This window comes from Taudactylus pleione, unplaced genomic scaffold (assembly GCF_031769625.1).
Source record: "Taudactylus pleione unplaced genomic scaffold, aTauple2 ptg000567l, whole genome shotgun sequence".
In the NCBI taxonomy this organism is placed as follows: Eukaryota; Metazoa; Chordata; class Amphibia; order Anura; family Myobatrachidae; genus Taudactylus; species Taudactylus pleione.
The window spans coordinates 783,602-805,754 of NW_028284969.1; the positions used below are offsets into that span (position 1 = coordinate 783,602).

Consider the following 22,153-nt stretch of genomic DNA (forward strand, 5'->3'; position numbering starts at 1 on the left):
AACAGGATGATAAAAAATAAGCAGGATTTGTTATGAATCAATTGTCTATATATTTTCTATCTACTCTGTTAACTGATGACTATCTCATTTAGAGTAACTCTCTCATTGGTTGTCCAATGCTATATGTAAGACCCTCAAAAGCAGAAGTGAAATATTGAGTAACGTTGCAGTTACACTGTTGTTTCTAGGGGCTAAATACTGCTCTTAAATGATCTCTCACTCCTCATTGATGGCTTATAGCTAAGTGAGGAAAAGTAGAATTATAAGTAGCAGCATCTTTCCCCTGACCATCCTGATATTTCATCTGAACGAGGGTGTGATACATACAAACTGGTACAACTCTGAATTATGCCATTGAGGTAACTTATGATAATTACTGTTTAATATTTATCCGCTTTTTTCAAAATTTTTGTGAATTATGCCTGTAAAGGTTACACATGATTATTAGTGTGATTGTAATAATTTGAAGGAGGTATCATTTCTACCTACCTACCCATACTTCCAACTCTCACTTCCCAGTAGGGACATTTTATAGATTGTATATCCAACTGAAGTGACTACTACAAAAGACATACACGCCTGGTACTTCTCCCTATATTTGGAATCTATATGGGTGCATGTGTGCGTATGTATGTATGTATATATATATATATATATATATATATATATACATATAGATGTGTAGATTTGGGTAGGTATCTATGTTATATGTCTTGTCTTTTGTCATAGTTACACATCCTCATTTTCTAACAAAGTTATAATAAATGTTATGTTTTAAATTATTTCATATCTTTTTGAATGCTCACAAAATAGTTTCTTTTTCCTCTAATTTTCTCAACGTCGCTGTTTACTCTAGTGAGCACCTCCGCTGCCCATTATAATTGGCTAATTATAATACTATGAGCAGGGAATAGCGGTTATTATAATCCAACATTACCCACGTTATTATTCGCCAGTGCATCGATCAGGGCCGGATTAAGGTCTGTGGGGGTCCCTGGGCAACAAACTTGTGGGGGCCCCTGTAGTAGTTACCCCCTATGCAGTGCCCTCTGTAGTAATGCCCCTTATGCAGTGCCCCAGTAGTGGTCCCCCTATGCAGTGCCCTCAGTAGTGCCTCTTATATAGTGCCCCCAGACCCAGTAGTGCCCCCCCTTATGCAGTGCCCCTTATATAATGCCCCAGTAGTGGTCCCCCTATACAGTGCCCCAAGCAGTGCCCCTTATATAGTGCCCCAGGCCCAGTAGTGGTCCCCCCTATGCAGTGCCCCTTATTTAATGCCCCAGTAGTGGTCCCCCTATAGAGTGCCCCTTATAAAGTGCCCCCAGACCCAGTAGTGGTCCCCCCCTATGCAGTGCCCATTATATAGTGACCCCAGTGGTCCCCCCTATACACTATCCCCAGTAGTTGTCCTATGCATTGCCCCCAGTACCCCCATGAAGCGGCCCCCCTATGCAGTGCCCCTTACACACACAAAAAAAACAACTTACCTGTATCCCCTCTCCTGACGCGACCACCCCTGTCCGCTCCGGCTCTTCTCCTGCACTATGGGAGAGACGTCAGCGTCATGACGTCACTCCCATCATCACCCGGGGAGAGCCGGAAGAAGGAGCTCATGAGTGAGCTCCAGCCGGCTCCCTCCGTTGAAGCAGAAGCCAATGAGAGTCTGTCTGACTCTCATCAGCTGCTGTAACTTACACACAGCTGCCGCCGCCGGCTGTGTGTATGTCACTGTGTAGTTTGGCCGCACTCCCTGCGCAGTCTACACTACACTAGCGGAGGAGACACTAGCTGCGAGTGAAGCCACCGGCTGCACCGCTGCTAGTGGGGGCCCCTCTGTGTGTGGGGGCCCAGGGACGACCGCCCCTGTCGCCCCCCCTTAATCCGGCCATGGCGTCTATCCTTGCCTTCCCCTTTCCCCTTAATTACAGAGTAGGCAAGTATGCTGCAAGAAAAAAGATAATGAGGAGGCAAGGATGGAGAGTTGTCAGCAAACAAAGTTGCCTAAGTCCCTGCACATCAGACACTTAAAGGCTCCTAAGGCCCAGATCCCCCTCCCCCTAGCTGACTGATTGTCTAGCCACAATAGTCACATGCAGTGTCATCACAAAGAGTTTTGTTCCAGTTTTCAATCCTAGCTCTGCCTCAGTGTTCAGCCCTTCTTCAGTCTGATAGGCCTTCTCATGCCCTTCTTTTAATAAGCTGGCCACCGGTTGGCACTGGCCTTCCTATACTTATGCATGATTTATCACAGAGGTAGGCAGTGCCAGATTAAGGTACACATGGGCCTGGAGCTGAAATTTATGAAGGGCCTATTGTGTGCCACTGCAGGGAATGTGACAAGCGTTGTGTCCGTGTGACTAGTGATGCAGGGGCATGACCAGTGTGGTGTGGTGGGTGTAGTCTACACAAGGAGTCTGGCATGTGCAGTGGGTGTGGCTAACTCCATAGAGGGCATTGCTACATATAATACAGAAAGCATCTCGGTGACCACCATATAATGCATTGAGCATCGCAGTGACCACCATATACAGTAATACAGAGTGCATTACAGTGACCACCATATAAAACAGAATTGCAGTAATTGCCATATAATACAAAAAACCAGTACCTGTCATATAATACACCATGCATCCAAATGACCGCCATACACAGCTACACATCATGGTCCCTGCAGTGGGATAAATCAAACAACAAGCTACTGATGCTTCAGCCTGTCCGGGGGGCGAAGCTTCAAACGGACCTGAGAATAGGCGGGGCTTCAAACGGCCGGGGGGCTGAGGCATTTTTGTGTGAATGGGTGCTGCTTCAGCCCTGGCAGTCAGGAGGTGAGTGATCGGGGTGGTGACAGGAATTTAAGGTGGCCATACATCTGCGACTGTTAAGGTGGCCATACATCTGCGACAGATCGTCGCGATGCAGGGATGCGATTGGAAATTTCCAATTACCCATCAGAGACTTCCGATCGCCCACCATCGATGTTCTGCGATCTGTCGCCGGATTGCAGACATTTGCCATGTTAAATGTTGGCTATTTGACGATCGTGATCATTTTTTGATCGCGATCATCAAATTGGCAAAATCCAACATGTTGGATTTCTGCGATCCCGCGATGCCGAGTTGCAGCATCGCGGCAATCCATCACAAACCGATGAGGCCCATTAGTCGCGATCCGGCGATGTGATGGGAAACGCCGAACTACCACCATCGATGTTCTGCGATCCATCGCCGGATTGCAGACATTTGCCATGTTAAATGTCAGCGATTTGACGATCGCGATCATTTTTTCATCACGATCGTCAAATCGACAAAATCCAACATGTTGGATTTCTGCGATCCCATGATGCGCCCAGGCAGCCGGGAGGTGAGTAATCTGGGTGGTGGCAAAAAAAAAAAAATCCTGTCAATACTATCTGATGATGCTGTGGGCCTATTTGCATGGGTGGGCCTGGAGCTGTAGCTCCACCCGCCCCATTGTTAATCTGGCCCTGGAGGTAGGCAACATGTGGCACTACTGCTGCTGTGGAAATACACATCCCAGCGTATGTGTATGTGCAAATCAGCTGGAAATACACGTGCCGCACGTTTGCTTTATCAAAATATCTGCATGACATCCCTGTTAATAAAACTAAGAAAAAAGATGTTACTAAACATGTGCTGTAGAATAAAGATAATCTACAATAATAATAAAACTGATTTATAAATAGGGCATTTCAAGAAGATTTTTGGCATTTTTTTCTTTTGTCATACAGTAGAGATCTCAGGAAATGTAATTAATCGCACATGACCTATACCCAGCTATAACCAGGATTACATGTCCAAACAGAAGGAACTGAGGAAGATTACACTTGTCTTTTAAAGGGCATCTGTCATCTACAAACATTGGAGACAGTCATTTTGTACCTTAGTGAAATCTCTGGTCCCTAGTAAATTCATATTCAGCATTCTCATGAATATTAGTATAGTCCACAAAATGGCAGCCCCCGGTACATGCAAATGACAGCTACACTGACACCGACTGTTTGACACCTGTTTTAAATATGGAAAAGCTATGAATCTTGAGGCATGTCAGTATTGGATAGAGTCAGATGGTTGTGTACATCACTGACCAGGTAAGCACCATCCAGCAGTATGTATTGCTAGTATTATTCACTGCACAACATATGCTCTTTATCATTTTCTTAGGGACCAGACTGCAGGCTTGATAATAAACCATTTTCTATTCTCTGCAGCCTCTCGTCTCTTCTACCCTGAAGTGCTACACTCTCCTTCTATCTGCTAAATTGCTTTGAATTAGCATTCTCTGTCTAGATGTATGTTACGAGCTCACTCTCTGAGCACACAGAGCTGTTGAGTCCCCTGTCCCTAGATCTGGCTTCCTTTGATGTTGCTCACCCAACATATGTTTTGTTGGAGGCTACTGAATGTTCATAGGACAAGGAGGGTTTAAAGGTGCCCGGAGTGCCCCTTCTAAGCCATACTGATTACATTGTGAAGAAGAATCATTACTCTTCTATTTCTATCACTGCGCAATAAACTTGTACTAACAGCTTTTGTTATGTAGAATATTTCAAATATATATTCTTACATTCAATACATGTACTGATGCTCTGTTCATAGCGTTCTAAGAATGTACTGTATATCAATATAGTAATATTTGTGCGTGTGTGTGTGCGCATGTGCGCATGTGCGCGTGTGTGTGTCAAAAATAATATCTAATCCTGCGCTTGTTGTATATACACAAATATATGTGAGGTACAGATTGCACCCACTCTGTCTGGCTCCTTTATTTCTTATCTGAATTAAGCTATTTTTAAGTATTACAACCTGTTTCATTTAATGTTTTGTGTTCCATTTTATCTCAGGGCCTGATTCAGCAAGCAACGCAAAGGAGAGAATGCACGCACTTGGCCGATGTTTTTGTACTGCGCATGCGCAAACTAGCCAGTGCGACCGGGTAAGCGTATGCAGACTACACGAAGCATGCACACAGAACCCTTCCGATATTGATTGACAGGAAGTGCCGTTTGTGGGTGGTGATGTGGGTGGTTGGGCAAATGCAGGCGTGCCTGTGCATTGGGACGCCGTTTTAGAGGCATCCTTAATTAAGCCATTGCGGCGATGGATCCAGTGATGAGACTCCGCGCACATAGGAAGTTGCCAAGATCCTGCGCAAGGTCTGGTCAACCACTATAAATGTGGTCGATGGGTGGCTTAATATACAGTAGGGCTGGGCGTCTGCAGCTTGTGCTGCTGTCTCCATGCTTATGCATTGATTAGTATATTCTCGCAGCGGACGGGTGCGTGCGTTCTCTCCTTTGCGTTCCTTACTGAATCAGGCCCTCAGTTCATATTTTTCCTCCAGTTCTCTATTATTTGTATCATCAGGAGCCAGTAATAGGCAGCAGCAGAACATTGTAATGCTGGCATGTGAGAGACCTAAGTGTTTCAAAATGACTCACTGACCATGGTTATGGGGTCTAGGCTGAAATTAGCTCTGTGATATTATACTTTTTATTTAATTGTATAAGGTTAACATTTTTTCGAAGATGTAGCATAATTATTTATTGTGCAGTGAAAAATATGAGCGCTGATAATGTGATACTGTTAAAGTAGGTAATAGCAGCAAATGCAGTAATAATAATAATCGGCAGTGCACAAATGTGGTGAATTACATATGACGTTCAGAATTGGAGGTATATATAATTTGTGTGTGTGATTGAATATCTTGGTTTACACCAGTTATACTGTAAGCTACTCAGACATCCATGAGCTCTTTACAGCCATGGTGCTGGTCTGTGACTCGCTGTGCGCAGTTTTCTCCTTCTGGATATATCTCTAGAAAATGTTATTGGAATATACACCCTATGTTGCATTGACCCTCTCAAATACTAAAAAACGTATCTAATAAATAATGTCACAAACAACAGGAGTTGCGTTTTAAATATGGTTATATTTTATTTTGACAAATTGAAATTTCATTTGAAATTTTATTCTAATTAAATTATTAGAGTTAGTGGCGGACCAACAACAGATGACAAAGCAGGACGACAAAACACTCATACAAAGCAAACGTTGGTATTCAGTTATACACCCAGATGGGTTAGAGTTAATTTCCAGGGGAAATTTGTTTGGCTACCAAGTCATATGAGGAAATTGCACCCACTAATAAATCTTGACAATTCCAAACATGTAGCCATTCTACCACCACTCACTAAAGAAAACAATTACAATGAGTACTAATAGGGGGGGATGGAATTCCAGAAAAAAAGGGAGAGCTGCTAGTAGTGATGACCATCATTGGTTATGCCCTTGATGGTCAATGGTTTTAAGCCATCGGTAGATAACCGTCAATAGTTTAGACATTGATGGCTTAGTGCTGCGTACGCACGGACCTCCGCCATCAGATCAGTGCACCATCAATGGCAAACACTTGCCATTGGCCAGAGACCACTGATGGTTGGCCATCCTTAGCTGTCAGTACACAGCTGCTTATAAATAACATGAAACACACCAATCAAATCTGACTGGTTAACACCTCTGTCAAACAATTCAAAACACAAGCCAAAAACAGTCTTAAAAGGCCTTGCTCAAATCCTTCTAGAGTTGTAATTAAGCTCAGTCAGATCCCTGGCTTACACTTCAAGGAAAAGTACAGAGGGAGCAGTTTTAAAGGCCAACCACGAAATCTAGCCAGAGATGTTCACTGACTGCATCAGTCCGGGAGATTTATGGAGGGGAGGAGCACAATGCAACAGGGTGTGGCATCCCAATTTATGTTATTAATCACTGCCATGCAATTCTGCAAATTACATCATCGCGCAGCAGGGTTTTATGTTGCGATCCACCACTTATCACATCATCAAGCCAATGAACAGCCAACTTAACTGGAGACATTGGTGGGAACAGGGAGATTGCTCTACTATTCCAGCCTACTATTGGAGCCCAGGGCTAGTTAAAAAACATAGCATTCCCCTTTGGTGAGTGCCGAAAAAGTGGTCGTGGCCATATGCCACAAGGGGCATGGCCACTGAAAAAATGGAGGCAGGTCAACATGACACCACCTTTTCTCGTCACTCTGGGAACATTCCTTTCCATTAAATATGTACCTTAATGCCCCAAGTAGTAGTGCCCCTCTTGCAATGCCCACTGTAGTAGTGCCCCTTATGTAATGTCCCCAGTAGCAGTGCCCCATATGCAGTGCCCCTTGTAGTAGTGCCCCTTATACAGTGCCCTCAGTAGTGCACCCTTATATAGTGCCCCCAGTAGTGCCCCTTATGCCGTGCCCCTTATGCAGTATCCCCAGCAGTGCCCCTTATGCAGTGCCCCAGTAGTGCCCTTTATACAGTGCCCACAGTAGTGCCCCTTATACAGTGCCCCCAGTAGTGCCCCCCTTGTGCAGTGCCCCCATTAGTGGTCCCCCTATGCCGTGCCCCCAGTATTGGTCTCCCCTATGCAGTGCCCTCAGTAGTGGTACCCCCTATGCAGTGCCTCCAGCAGTGGTCCCCCTATGCAGTGCCCCTAGTAGTGGTCCCTCATATGTAGTGCTCCCAGTAGTGTCCCTTATACAGTTCCCCCAGTAGTGGTCCCCCCTATGCAGTGCCCCTTATACAGTGCCCCCTGTATTTCCCCCTTATACAGTGCCCCTTATACAGTGCCCCCAGTAGTGCCCCTTATACAGTGCCCCCAGTAGTACCCGTTATACAGTGCCCCCAGTAGTGGTCCCCCTTTGCAGTGCCCTCATTAGTGGTCCCCCCTATACAGTGCCTCCAGCAGTGGTCCCCCTATGCAGTGCCCCCAGTCATGCCCCTTATACAGTGCCCCCAGTAGTGGCCCCCCTTGTGCAGTGACCCTAGTAGTGGTCCCCCATATGTAGTGCTCCCAGTAGTTCCACTTATACAGTGCCCCCAGTAGTGGTCCCCCCTATGCAGTGCCCCCAGTATTTCCCCCTTATACAGTGCCCCCAGTAGTGCTCCGTATAAAGTGCCTCCTGTAGTACCCCTTATACAGTGCCCCCAGTAGTGGCCACCCTTGTGCAATGACCCTAGTAGTGGTCCCCCATATGTAGTGCTCCCAGTACTGCCCCTTATACAGTGCCCCCAGTAGTGGTCCACCCTATGCAGTGCCCCTTATACAGTGCCCCCAGTATTTCCCCCTTATACAGTGCCCTCAGTAGTGCCCCTTATACAGTGCCCCCAGTAATGCTCCCCTCATGCAGTACCCCTTACATATATAGACACACATACAAAAACCCACAACACTTACCTGAATCCCCACTTCTGCAGCTGCCACCACCCGCTCCTCCATCCTCCCACTCTCTCCCATCACCCACTGCGGGTGTTGGAAGGTGTAGTTCATGAGTGAGCTCCAGCCCAGCTCTGGACGTGGGTGAAGCAGCCAAGGAGAGTCTGTATGACTCTCATTGGCTGCTAAAACAAACACACCGCTGCCGGCGGTGTGTTTGCTACTGTGTCCGCACTACACTAACTACACTGCCTTGAAACCACTGTCCTGGACAGCAGCTGGCAGCCCTCCCTGGGCGCCACCGGTTCCACAGTGCCCTGGGCACGTGCCCTGCTCGACCCCACCTAGTTACGCCACTGCTGGTCACTATGCAGACCAGTCACAATTGAAAAAAATATACCAACCCAGAATGAACCATTACTTATTTCAATAAGTATTTGAACCCGTAACCCTTTCACATAAAGTATAGCACTTTATCTTTGATACAGTAGTAGGCTAAATTTGTCAAATAATACCAACATCATTGGCAGCATGCCTTTAGTTGGCCCTGAGACTCACCTCCATGGTAGATGAGTAGGATATTTTGGTTAGAATATCAGACCCTCAAACTACACTGATTTGGCCGGTACAGTACCATTTTTTAATGGTCTGTACCGGCAAACCAGGGGCTGTACAGATGTACCAGATGAGTACAATCTCCTGAATACTATAGCAGGGCTGCGGGGACACTGACTCCCGCAGCGCTGCTGAGAAACAGGTGGCTCCGTCCTCCGTGGTTCTTGGCAATCTGCACTGATGCTGACATAACGACCCACCAGCGTCAGCTGCCTCCAGTCTTCAGTACCCGTGGACATGCCCCCTTTATAGATGACCATGCCCCCTTTATCTGTGGCCATGCCCCTGTACCGGTTTGCAGCTCAGAGATGTTGGAGTGTATGGAATATATGAGTAATCTGAACACTGGATGACTAATTACTTTGAAAGTGGTATACAGTAACTATATTGTTATGCTCCGGCTATCTTTAATACTGTTAAAATGCAGGTCGTAGCCTTTAAACCATGTTGGCAAACTGGTGCCAGGAAAGTGTCGCTAACATAAGCAGTGCCAACAAAATGACTATCTGTCAAAGTTGGGCCAGTTGGCAAACATATTTGTAAATGCGTGGAAAGTCTACAGTATGTCACACTAGAGATAAGCGGTATGGTTTTTGAGAAAACCAAACACCTAAATTTAGGGGTTCCGAGTCCTAGTTTAGAATCACTTTGAGGTTCTGAGTAGAACCGAGTCCTGACTCGGGTCATTTCGCAAATCAGAACTCAGATATTGGCCCGTATTCAATTTGAGGTGAAAAGTCCAGACTTTTCGTCTGCTGGACTTTACGCCTCCTTCACCTGTTTTCCAGGTGGAAAAGTATCGCGCGCATGCCCGATATTCCCCATATTCAATTTCAAAGGACGTGAAAACGGGACCCGGCGAAACTTGGAGCGGCGATAAAAAATGTGAATTTTCGGAAAATCATCCTTGGACCACCCTAAAGATGTCCAGACATGGGGGATCACATGGGTACCCCGTTTTTGCATGCTGAATGGAAGTCGGGTTTTTATATAGCCGCGGCAGGTACATAAATGCAGCTTTGAAGAAGGTGCTGCAGAAGAGCATTTAGCATTTTTTGGGGCATAAAATAACTATGCCCAGCAAATTTGGGGTACATGAAAATGGGTGCAAGCATATTTTTAAGACCCTAAAATGATTTTTAAAAATTCTTAAAAAATGCACCTGCTGCTACCAGCCGTAATGAAGAAAACACCTGCCTCATACTTGGGAACCCCTCTTGATTAATTATAGCTATTTTAGAGGTGTGTTTTTTTTTATCCCAGAATTTAAAAATATTTTTTGGGGTGTCCCAATTTTTTTTTATTACTTTTCTTGACATACATTATTTTTAGAGGCCATTCCCAGGGGTGCAGGCTATTTTTTTATAAGCCTGCACCCCTAGACCCCGATTCTGCACTTTTTTTCGCCAGCTAAAGGCTGTAGAAAACTTATCCCCGTTTTTAACAAAGACTTTTCGTACCAGCGAAAAGTCTTTGAAATCGAATACGGGGATAATTGAAATAGGTGAAAATGACGTCATCACCGATAATTTATCGCCGATAACGGGTTTTCGCCTCAAATTGAATACGGCCCTTAATCGTGCATGTTTTGGATTGCATATAAGTCCCTCCCTCATGATTTCAGTAGCTGTGAGGTAGTAAAAATTGACTGGAAATCACTAGAATTGAAAGCTTTTGATGTTAATAATACTACAGGAACACAAACAGGTCCAAGTTAGCTGATTTTAGTAGTTTGACATTTTTAAAGAAAATAAAAACTGAATCTGAAACAAAACACTTTAGGGTGTTTTTGGCAAAACCAAAACACAGGGGTTCTATAAGCACATCAAGCTTTAGCTACAGTATAAGAAACTATAATGAATGCTGACACGGGGTGATTCAGTAGTGGACGGTATTGCAAAGCAGCTTTGCAATTCCGTCCTTGCAAATATGCAAATGCAGCAAGTGGTGTCGGACACCCCCTGCGGCATTTGCAAGGGTCTGCAACTGAGGTCGCAGGCTGGGATAAACATCGCAACCATCGGTTTCCAGGAACGTCAGCCGTTCTCGCTCCTACACTGCCCCCTATATGCCTCTGTCTGTCAATCGGGCAGAGGCATAGCAGGGGCTGCATGCGATCAGGCAAGACCCACTCTGCAGATCAGCAAAACAGGTCCTGCGCACGCTCAGATTCCCGATAATCGGGAATCTACCTAAAACATTGCGCTAGCATGCAATGCTGAATGAGCCCCACAGTGCAGAAAAATTATGCACACACAGTCACATTTATACTGAATGTGACAGTATTCTGCACCAATTTGCTTACAAAATATTATACATTATCAGCAAGTTGTTATTGGTCTTGAAAGGTGCAGTGTAGCAAAAAAAAAGTTATTTTTTTCTTTCCAGGCTTTGTAGTGTATTAAATAACTATGATAAGTCAGAGAAGTGATCTGCAGCACTCAACAGCTGTAGGCTATAATACAGGTCCGAAAATACAAACCTACTGTTGTGACAGAAACTTCCAAACCTCCGAGTGTTACTGCGGCAAGATAAGAATGGCACTTGCTGGGTTTGAACTTTTTCCAAATGATCAGCAGTTTAAACCTCAAAGCTGACATCTGGTTGGATCCTGAGAAGACATCTTCTGAAGTAGAAGCCAAACTTCTTCCTTGGATCAGGAATAGGAAAAAAAAATGTTTAACCCAACTTGGCAGAGTATTGAATCAGTCAGCAGATGCTCCGTAACTGCCATGTCGCCCCTCGCTGCCACTCTAATTCACACAGTCCCTTTTTTCTATAAATCCAAAATAGTCTTGTCTGCAGGTTATAGCGCAGACCATGTGGACTGATTAACAGTAAAGTTCATGAAATGTGAATGCACAGCTAATAATAAATATGTTTGGGGAGTTTTAACAAATCCTAAACATGACTTTAGTAATATTACTTCCATATTCTCTATTAATTTCTAAATTATATAAATCTAAAAAGAAATTGAAATTTTGATAAATGTTTTTAAGGAACATATAATGTATGCACAGATGTGTCCTCTTGCATCCTTGCCACACGCACTCACTGCAAACGTGTGCACGCATCGCGCCATGCGATTTGCCATGGCTACCTGCGCCATGGTGCGCAGGTGAGAACGCAGCAGTCTACCCGTTCACGGGTGCGCAACTCGCACCATATGTGGTGCAATTTTCTGCACAAGCGGTAAAGATGCTACTGGATGTATCTGTACTTTGTTTCACGGTGAATTTAACCACCCAGTCTACCGCATAGATAGATTTAATGCTATATGATTTGAATACCTATCTAAAGGGAATTTCATAACCCCATATAAAACTCTTTGAAACAAGGATATTAAATAATTATGAGTATTTCAGTTATGTTTGCCAACTTTTCAGCAGTCAGCTCCAGGAGAGACCGGAGGGGTAAGCCCAGTTGGGAGGTGTGGGAAGCATGGCCATGTGCAGTGTGCGCCATTGTGCAATGGGAGGTATGATTACATCATTTTCAGTGAATTACATCATGAAGCCCCTGGGCCCTCCACTCCAATAGGAGTCTGGATTACTCTCCTGGAAGTGCTGAAGTAACCACAAAGTTTGTAAGTCTCCAAGACATTCCAGGAGCAAAGGCAAGTATGGTTTTAGTGGAGTGGTGGTCAATGCTAGTATTAATCCACCATAATGTTTGCCTCTCATTGTAATATTAATAAGTTGCATATGGGCTGATGATTCCTGCATAGCTTGATCTAAACCAACAACAGCAAAATATGACCCCCCCCCCCACCTCCTCCACGAAAATTGTGATTGTTGTCAGTTAAAGGTAATTTAATTTCTTAAATGACATTTTACTACTGAATATCTGAAGGGTGGCCATTGCTTAACTATCACATGGCAGAACAGGAAGATGACAACAGAGGGGCACATCTCCACCCCCACACAGCCAGTCTATGAGAATAGTCACCTTTCCTTACTGGGCCAGTTGAATGTTTCTTAACAGACATGCCCAGGTCCCACCACAAGAGCAAGACCCCTCGCCTTACTATAATGGGGAGGCGTTTCACACTCCTGGTATTCTATATTGCCACTGAAAAGCAATGATTTCCCGCAAACCAATAACAGAGACACAACAAGCAAACAACCAAATAAGCGAGGACCAAAGAGACAGATCCCACCCTATTTCCTGACTATACTAATCTTACTAATCCATCCCTAACTATCCTGATAGGCTGCCTTGCAATAACATCTTGTTAATCAAAGAATGTCCTATTTGTTGACCTCTTGAACATCAAACTATCCATTACACAAAAGACCATGCACTTGTGTGCCCTTCGAGGTTAATGCCAAAGCACTCAGGGGTCTATTTACTAAGCAGTGTTAGGAGACAGAGTGAAAAGTGATAAGAAAGTGATAAGGTGCCAGCCAATCAGCTCCCAACTGTCATCTCACAGGCTGTGTTTGAAAAATGACAGATGGGAGCTGATTGGCTGGCACCTTATCACTTTTCACTCTGTCTCCTAACACTGCTTAGTAAATAGACTCCGCAGTCACCTACAAATCATTCAAATATAAGTTTTATGTGTTTTAAAATAATGTTATAACACATTAACCTGCCCTACTGAACTTTTCTAGTGGATAAGCTCAAAAAACATTTCATAAAAATCCTGGGTAAAAAAGTCTATTTGCCCTTTGTAAACTATGGGTGAGATTTATCAAACCTTCTATAGATAACGAGTAACATTGTCGCCCATGGCAACCAAATAAATTCTAGCAATCATTTACTTAGTACATTCTGTAAAATGATAGCTAGTAATTGGTTGCTTCTTTTACCCTTTAAGGTTTGATAAATCTACCCCTCTGGTTCTTGCCAAATGGACCAGTGCTATCCACAGTGAACTTGTGACATGTTTAACACTCAGGCCATGTCTGCCATACCTCGGAGAAAGGGAGGTTGGCGAAATTGTAAAGAGATTTATCAGTTTCCCTTTTTTACCCTCCAGTGACAAACTCATTTAAGCTTTTCTGTCAAACAATGAGGAATAGGGGGGAAAAGTCTGTGCCATTCTGTGTCACTGTTGTGCTAGGGACATCCAGAATCAATAAGACTAATGGCTTCTAGCTTTTTGTGATAGTCAGCCAGGGGGGCCTCCCCTCCCCTCGCTCTTTCCGTCCTTTGTATTATTGATGGCAATTTTCATGCAGTCAAATTTGTCAGAAGCATTATAATCTCAGTTGTGTGTGTGTCTGCTCCGAAAACAAACAGCTTAGAGGAAGTAGGAATGAAATATATATATTTTGATGAAATAATGAGGTGTTTATCTGAAAAATCACAGAACACTGATTCACAGGTGTTTTGTTCCTCCATTTTGACTGTGGGATCCATTTTGATTTTGTTTGCCTGTGGGTTTTATTATATTTTACAAAGCAAAAAGCTAAATAGTTTGTTCTACCTATAATACAGTATTATTTCTTCTGGGCTATGAAGCAATATACTAAAGACATGGTGCCAATCTTGTTCTTTTTTTTCAATCAGATAAAACTTTATTAACAAAGAGCCTGAAACCATAGAAGATACATCTTGCAATCACAAGTTGCAAGTTGTGGGCTCCATTTACTAACGAATGAAAATACGAGGGGCAATTTTCGTTTAGTATCACTGTGATACAAACAAAAATGCCACTAGTGTTTATTAATACTTACCCCTCCGACGAGGTCCAGCAAAGTCCTCGTCCACGGTGAGGTCATCTGCTGGGCTGCTGGCAGCCTAACGCTGCCAGCGACAGCCCTCCAATATTATGCGCATGCGCGACGGTCCGTCTGCGTATGTGCATGACACGGGGACTCGGCAGTGCCTGGAAGGCTTCGCTGAAGCCGGAAAGGTAGCGTCGGGTCTCCATTGCCGGCAATGGGGACTGCAACGCTCTCACCATCTAAGAGATGGCGAAAGCGATGCTGTGAAAACATCGGTAGTCTTAGGTTACCACTGTTTATTAAATGCAGAAAGGTGGCATAACCCCTTTAGAGGGCGCTAAAGGGGTTAAGTTTCATTAGTAAATGGGGCCCTGTATGTGGCAGGTTTATGTTATGTCAGGCATATTTCAAATACACTTATTCTATACTTGTCCACTCTCCTGAAAGTAGGCAACTCTCCCATATCCCGCGGATAATCATGAAAAAATTTCAGGGGATAGGGTGATAATGATACAATTCACAGTGCCACCCCCCCCACCCCACCCCACTCACACCCAGCCTGCCTGGATCTCCAATCTACACTGTCCTCCCGGGGCTCTGCTCTCTGGCAAATATGCACCCAACAACCAGGTCATAAGCACAAAAAAAGTTTTTAATATTTGTTCTCATAGCAAAAAAACAAACAAACATTCACTAGAAACATAAATTAAATTACCTATTCCATAGTGTTTCTATTTTATTCTTTTTAACAATATATTTAGTCATTCTTACTTTCACATTCTTACTTTCACATTCTTACTTTTAGCATACTACACCAATTATACAGTGCCTCAGATGATATATGTATCTGTATATATATATATATATATATATATATGTAAGAAAATACAGCGGCACTCCAGGGTTTGATAAAGCAGATGCAGATGCGATTGTATTTCAAATCATACACATAGTAGCCGACGTTTCGGAGCCCCAACGCCCCGACTTAAGACATGTTATGAATAACACAGAACATAAAATTACCACCAGTAGACACTCCCAGGAATCCTGACCCTTCACTTTGTCACTTCTATCTGCTCTCTATTGGTCTCTCCCAGTCGTGCAGTAGAGCCTGAGGCAGGACCATCCAGCTGTCCATTCAGTCATAGTTACAAATTAAACCTAATCATTACTTGTGCTCATCAAACACTACTAGATTATCTTTTGTGTGTCATGTTGCAGTGCAAGAATAAAGCAAGGATGTAAAGATTGAAATTATTAAAATGAGATAAGGGAGGTAGAGTAGGCACATTTCATAACATGCCCATTATACAGGTCATCTCCATGCATCCACTAAACCACTCCTCTCTCACCACCCAGTATCGCCCAATGCATTTCTGAGATGGTGCGTCTGCCATGTGTCTTAATCACAACTGTGAGCAGGGACTCTGGGCGCATACGCAGTGAGACTGAGGGGCCTATTCATTATAACTAAAATTTCTCTGGAGGTAATTAGGTTTAGAACTCGCATGGAGTTCTACCTAATTAACGGAGGAATTAATCAATCCTCTTCTCCTTAAGTATCTATTCCGAAAAGCTGTCATTTTTGCGATGACAGCTTTTCGGGAAATAGGGAAATAGGTACTTTTCCCTGCCTATACACACCTTATCGCAACTGTAATCAGTGCTGCGCAAGCACCGTTCCGTTTAGAAAAGCGGCACATACGCATCAAAGATTACACCTGCGATAATTCTGTGTGTGTGTCCCCCTCTCCCCCCCTTCACTTACCTAGCCGGCTGTAGCCGCGGATCCCGACCTCTCGTCCGGCCCCCTGGTCTGCAGCAGACTGCACGGACAGGCAGAGGGGGCTGAAGATTTTTTTTTTTTAAACTTTATTTTCTCACAGCTACAATGCTGTGAGAACAGAGCAGCCGGAGCCTAGGAAGGGACCAGAGGGACGGAGGGAGCCGGCGGAGGACCTGCCCAGCTGACAGTAGGTAAGTGTAACCCGCTATACGCCACATCAGAGTGATGTATACAATTCAAATTCCGAAAATACATAATTTTCAGAATTTGATGAATAGCCTTATTTCTACATACTAATGTATGGGGAGTGTGGAAACTAACGCAGGTGGACTTAACACAGGAGATATCACTGATGTGTCCTGGTTAAGTGTCTTCATGAATACTAAAATAACGGTAATTAAGGAAAATGTCCTTAAAACTGTTATTTTAGTGTTGATGAATAGGCCCCTTAGACACATATGCAGAAGAATAAAAATCGCTCAACTAGGTTTGATATCGGCAGTGTGTCCTACTCAGGCCCATAATGTGACACACTTCAGCTCTGTTCTTTTGCACTTCTTCAGAGAAGCACATATCTTACTGCATTTCAAGCAGAAAAAAAATAAAAAACTCTCCAAAGTGCCAAGTGTAATGAACACATTCCTGCTGTCACTCACTGTCTTAATCAATACAAACAGAAAACTTAAGTGGCCTCACGGTGAGTGGTGGGGAAAGGGGCAGCCGGTGGCAAGCTGTGGACACTGGGCTTTGTTCTCGGGGCAAGTGATGGATGAAGGCATGTCCACTGCCAATCTGTGCAACCTTGCTGGTTAATATAAAAAAAATATGTCTGATGAAGTGACTTCAATGCTGGCGAAGCCATGGGCAACAGCTAGTTTAAGCCATAAATGAGGCTAAATTAATCTTAAGTGGTAGGAGGTACAGTAAGACAAAGATGTAAAGTTTCCACCTTACTTAGTGTACATTATAATGTACCACAAACTCTGGTTGTACTTCTAGTTTGCAGAGAGTTTAGAGTAGGCACACAGGCCAAGAACACAGATAGGCCCCCATAATGGGCTGCCATTGTCAATTAGGAAGTGGCCAGGCCTCATTGGGTGACCTTCAGAGAGGCTTTTTACCATTGTAAAACAGTGGCATGCAATGAGAGGAGCGTGGTTACACCATCTTGGGGGCATTATGCCAAGAGAGGTCCACGTACATTTTACTCTCTCTTGGTGCATCCATAGACATGCACCTTATTTTGTGCTCGGTGGGCCATCTAACTTAGATGTTTTGTACTGTCCACACAATGACCTTCGTAAGTAAGGCCTTAATGATAGTGGGGCCAATTGCTAAGTAAGATATACTGGTCGAATGCTGGGCATGATGTGATGTGTCAGTATTTTGTCCAGTGAATGTATATGCATAGGGCTGCCGTGAACCGTTCCAGACCCTGGTACTCTGAAGAGATGTGGCTTACCAGGAATATGGCCACTCCTCGTCATGGATGTCAGGCCTGCATGAAGATGCTATGCCACCACAATCTTGTATACACAATACATTAAAATCCATTTTTGAGGTTAGTGCTGGTTTTAGTAGTGCACCGTTTCTGGACATCCTCAGACTGATTTCCCTGAACAGAAGAATTTTCATTGTATTTAATTATTTAACATGTCACTGCATTGCCTTGGTGGCCAAGTCACTGTCGTCAAGACTTTAAATGTCTCTTCTCTTTAAATAATTCTTTGTGCCAGTCAGCGGTAAGGATTTAGCACAGACACAGAAGTAAATTATTATTGATTGGTAAATGCTGTGACACCACAGTAAGGTGTTTGAAAAGAGAAAATGAAAGAGTGATCTGTTAGCTTTAGGTCCTTAAGACAACGCCGGTTTATAAGGCTTGTGAAATTCTGTCGTTAGCATCAATAAATACACTTAAATTACTGTACTGGCTCTCTGCTCTGTTTACCAAGCAGATGAACTTTGTATGCAGGAGATGCCCTGCCTGTACCCATCATTCATAAAGCATCCTGCCACAGCTCCGAGCTCTGCAACTTAAAACCTGTCTGTTCTCAGGATAATAAAAATGTCCAACACAGTTTACCAGAGATGTAAATTTACGTTTTTAATTTGCCAGCATGAACCAAGGAGAATAATGTTGTCTTTGGAGGGAGGAGGGGCCTCATTTTGCAATTACTCCAGTTCCACAAAATACTACTGAACATCAGAGCATATGTCAGAGGACACTTAATCAGACTTCCCGGCCTTTACTTTATACACCATGAAGACTGTATAGAATTAAAGCTTATTCCACTGAAATATTTTTAGCTAACACACCCTTAGTCCATCTAATGCAACTGAAAAAAGGTCCAATACCATCTTTTATCTCCACTATATTGGCAGTACAAACAGTGCTATGGTAAAAACTAGAGCAGTGTTTGAAGTGGGATTCTCCTGGTTTGTCAATGCTGGAACGAATATTCTTACAGCAGCAGGAGTGAGTACTACAAAATTGGTTCTGATTAGGGATGAGCTGGTTCGGATTTCTGAAACCCGAACCCCCCCGAGCCGCCCGATCTGAGTCGTATCCGAGTCAGGCTCGACTTTTCCCGCCTGACTCGGATCTGAAATCGAGGCAAAACGTCATCATCCCGCCTTCTGGATCTCACGGGTTTTGATTTTATAAAAGGTCCCCGCGTCGGCGCCATTTCTCACTCCGGCTGTGGACAGTGAAGAGGGAGGGTGGTAGCTAGGGCTGCTGGGCTGTGTTGTACTGCTGTTGTCCATAGGGGCTGTGTCCACTCCAAAGTCTATAAGGGCTGGCTGGACTGTGTTGTGCAGTGTCCCATAAAGGCTGTAGTCCTAGAGGGGTGCTGTAGTGTCATCCAGGGGGTGATCTGTGAATCAGGGGTGCTCCCCCAAAGTGCACTCCCAAAAAATTATTTTTATTCTGTGTTTGTGAATTGTGTGCGCAGTAGCCGCACGTGCATCAACAAAGTAGCGCCAAGCGTGCGCCTGTGTCATAAATCAAGGGCCGGCTGGCTTGTCCATTAAAGGGTGCTGTAATCCCCAAAGTGCACTCCAACAAAAATAAAAAAATCTTTTCTGTGTTGTGAATTGTGTGCACTGTACGTGCATCCTCAAAGCAGCAGCGCCAAGCGTGCGTCTGTCTGTTAAAGGGTGGTGTAACCCCCAAAGTGCACTCCAACAAAAATAAAACATTTTCTTCTGTGTTTGTGAATTGTGTGCACTGTACCGGCATCAAGAAAGGAGCAGCGCCAAGTGAGCGCCTGTGTCCCATAAGTCTGTTAAAGGGTGGTGTAACCCCCAAAGTGCGCTCCACAAAAAATAAACAATTCTTTTTTTTCTGTGTTTGTGTGTGAAATGTATGCGCAGTAGCCGCACGTGCATCAACACAGCAGCAGCACCAAGCGTTCGCCTGTGTCATAAGTCAAGGGCCTGTTTGGACATTTGGTCCGGACTGAAGGACGTGCCAACAATTTCTGACATGTCTACTGTCACTGCATATGATACTGTCACCACTGACAGAATGGTGGAGGATTACATTGGTGACAGCATCCAAGTAGGGATATCAGACAGTCCGTACCTGTACTGGCAGGAAAAAGAGGCAATTTGGAGGCCCATGTACAAACTGGCTCTATTTTACCTGAGTTGCCCCCCCTCCAGTGTGTACTCCGAAAGAGTGTTTAGTGCAGCCGGGAACCTTGTCAGCGAAAGGAGTAGGAGGTTGGTTCCACAAAATGTGGAGAAGATGATGTTCATAAAAATGAATTGTCAATGCTTCCAGGGAGACCAGCCTCCAGAACGTGCAGAAGGACCTGTGGTGGTGGATTCCAGCGGGGACAAATTAATACTCTGTGAGGATGAGGATGTACACAACACTGAAGAGGGTGAGAAATCAGTGGATGAGGAGGATGAGAACGACATCTTGCCTCCGTAGAGCCAGTTTGTGCAGGGACGGATTAATTGCCAACTTGTTTTGTGGGGGCCCAAACGAACCAACCATTTCAGCCATAGTCGTGTGGCAGACCCTGGCGCTGAAATGATTGGTTTGTTAAAGTGTGCATGTCCTATTTATACAACATAAGGGTGGGTGGGAGGACAATTCCGTCTTGCACCTCTTTTTTTTCTTTGCATTATGTACTGTTTGGGGCCTAGTTTTTCAAACTGCCATCCTGTCTGCTACTTCAGTGTCAGTTCTAGATGGGCCACGTGTTTGTGCCGCCCACTCGTGTCGCTTAGCATAGTCATCCAGCTACCTTGGCGCAACCTTTTGGACATAAAAACACTATATTGTGAGGTGTGAGGTGTTCAGAATGGACTGGAAATGAGTGGAAATTAAGGTTATTGAGTATAATAATAGCATAGGAGCAGAAAAAAACATATATTCTGTGATTTTACCTGTTTTTATGCTTTTTTTTCAAAAAAATACAGATCCAAAATACAAAACCCAGAACCCAAAACATGGAAGGGTGGTTTTGGCAAAACCAATCCAGATCCAAAACACGAAGAAAGATCCAGATCCAAAACCAAAACACAAAACACGAAAAGCGGCCGGCGCACACCCCTAGTTCTGATAGTTGGGAGCGATTGTTAAAAATACATTTTGGGGCGGTGTTTAAGAACTTTCATTGTGCCATTGTTGGGGATGTGGGGACCCAATTCATGTCAGCATTGCCAACACCTTCCTGTGCATCATGCAGTGATGCTGGGCTATGATGATATGATGAGATGTGGTTGATTGTGTCACAACTCAGATATGGTGAAGTGGAAGTATAATAATCGTGTCACCTATTGCACCTCACATGTATTTAAGGTATGTTTTTACCCTGATCACATTGTTTGCACCCTGATGAAAAGGCTTATGAGCCTTGAAACGTAGGCTTAAATAAACCACATTTATACTATTTATTAAGTCCGGATTAGTGCCGCCTGGTCTATTGTTTTTTATAGACATTTCTTCTATCAATGATATTAGGAAGGCTCCTAATGATATTAGGAAGGCTCCACGGCAGTTGGAACATCCTGTACCAAGAGTGCCAGTCTACATATATATAATATACAAATAATCCTGTATCCGGCATTCAAGGCTGCTGCTAGCCTCTTTGTGAAATTGCTTAGGTGTCTTCCAAACGGGTGTTCATACCCTGCATATATCCCAGACAAGAAGGCGGCGCTCCAAGACTTCAGAAAGTGAAAACGCAGTGTCTATTTATTGCATTGACATTTTGGGGGACTGTTACCCCATCATCAGGACAGACATAAGTGAATACAATGATAAAAGGCATACTTATATACTTACAAAGGAATGGCCTGATTTGTAAGTATATAAATATGCCTTTTGGCATTGTATTCACTTATGTCTGTCCTGATGATGGGGTAACAGTCCTCGAAATGTCGATGCAATAAATAGACACCGCTTTTTCACTTTCTGAAGTCTTGGAGTGCCGCCTTCTTGTCTGGGATATATATATATATAATCAATCGTAAGGTGTGGCACTCTTCAAAAGAAAGTTACTCCACGCATATAAATGTCATCAACGTTTCAGTGCTTTATTCGCACTGTCTTCAGGATGTGAAAAGAAAAAGAACAAGCAGCTTACCTTTAAAGACTTCACCCCTAAGTGAGACCATACCGGAAGCGGGACCACACACCTATTCGCGACGTCCATGTGACTAGCAAGAGACCCATCACCATGGTAACATAATGCTGTAGTCAAAGAGGAAACCGGTCTACATAAGGAATACATACATAGATACAGAAACAGATAGAAAATATATACATTATTGTAATATCAACCAATAAACAAAATCTGTATAAAGTTGAGCCTGCA

At 43.9% G+C, this 22,153-nt stretch overlaps 1 protein-coding gene across 2 annotated transcripts in view; it reads left to right on the forward strand.

Moving 5' to 3' along the window:
- The window catches only part of UNC5D (unc-5 netrin receptor D), a 629,552-nt gene that overhangs the window by 278,783 nt on the left and 328,616 nt on the right, over positions 1 to 22,153 (forward strand). The window lies entirely within an intron of this gene.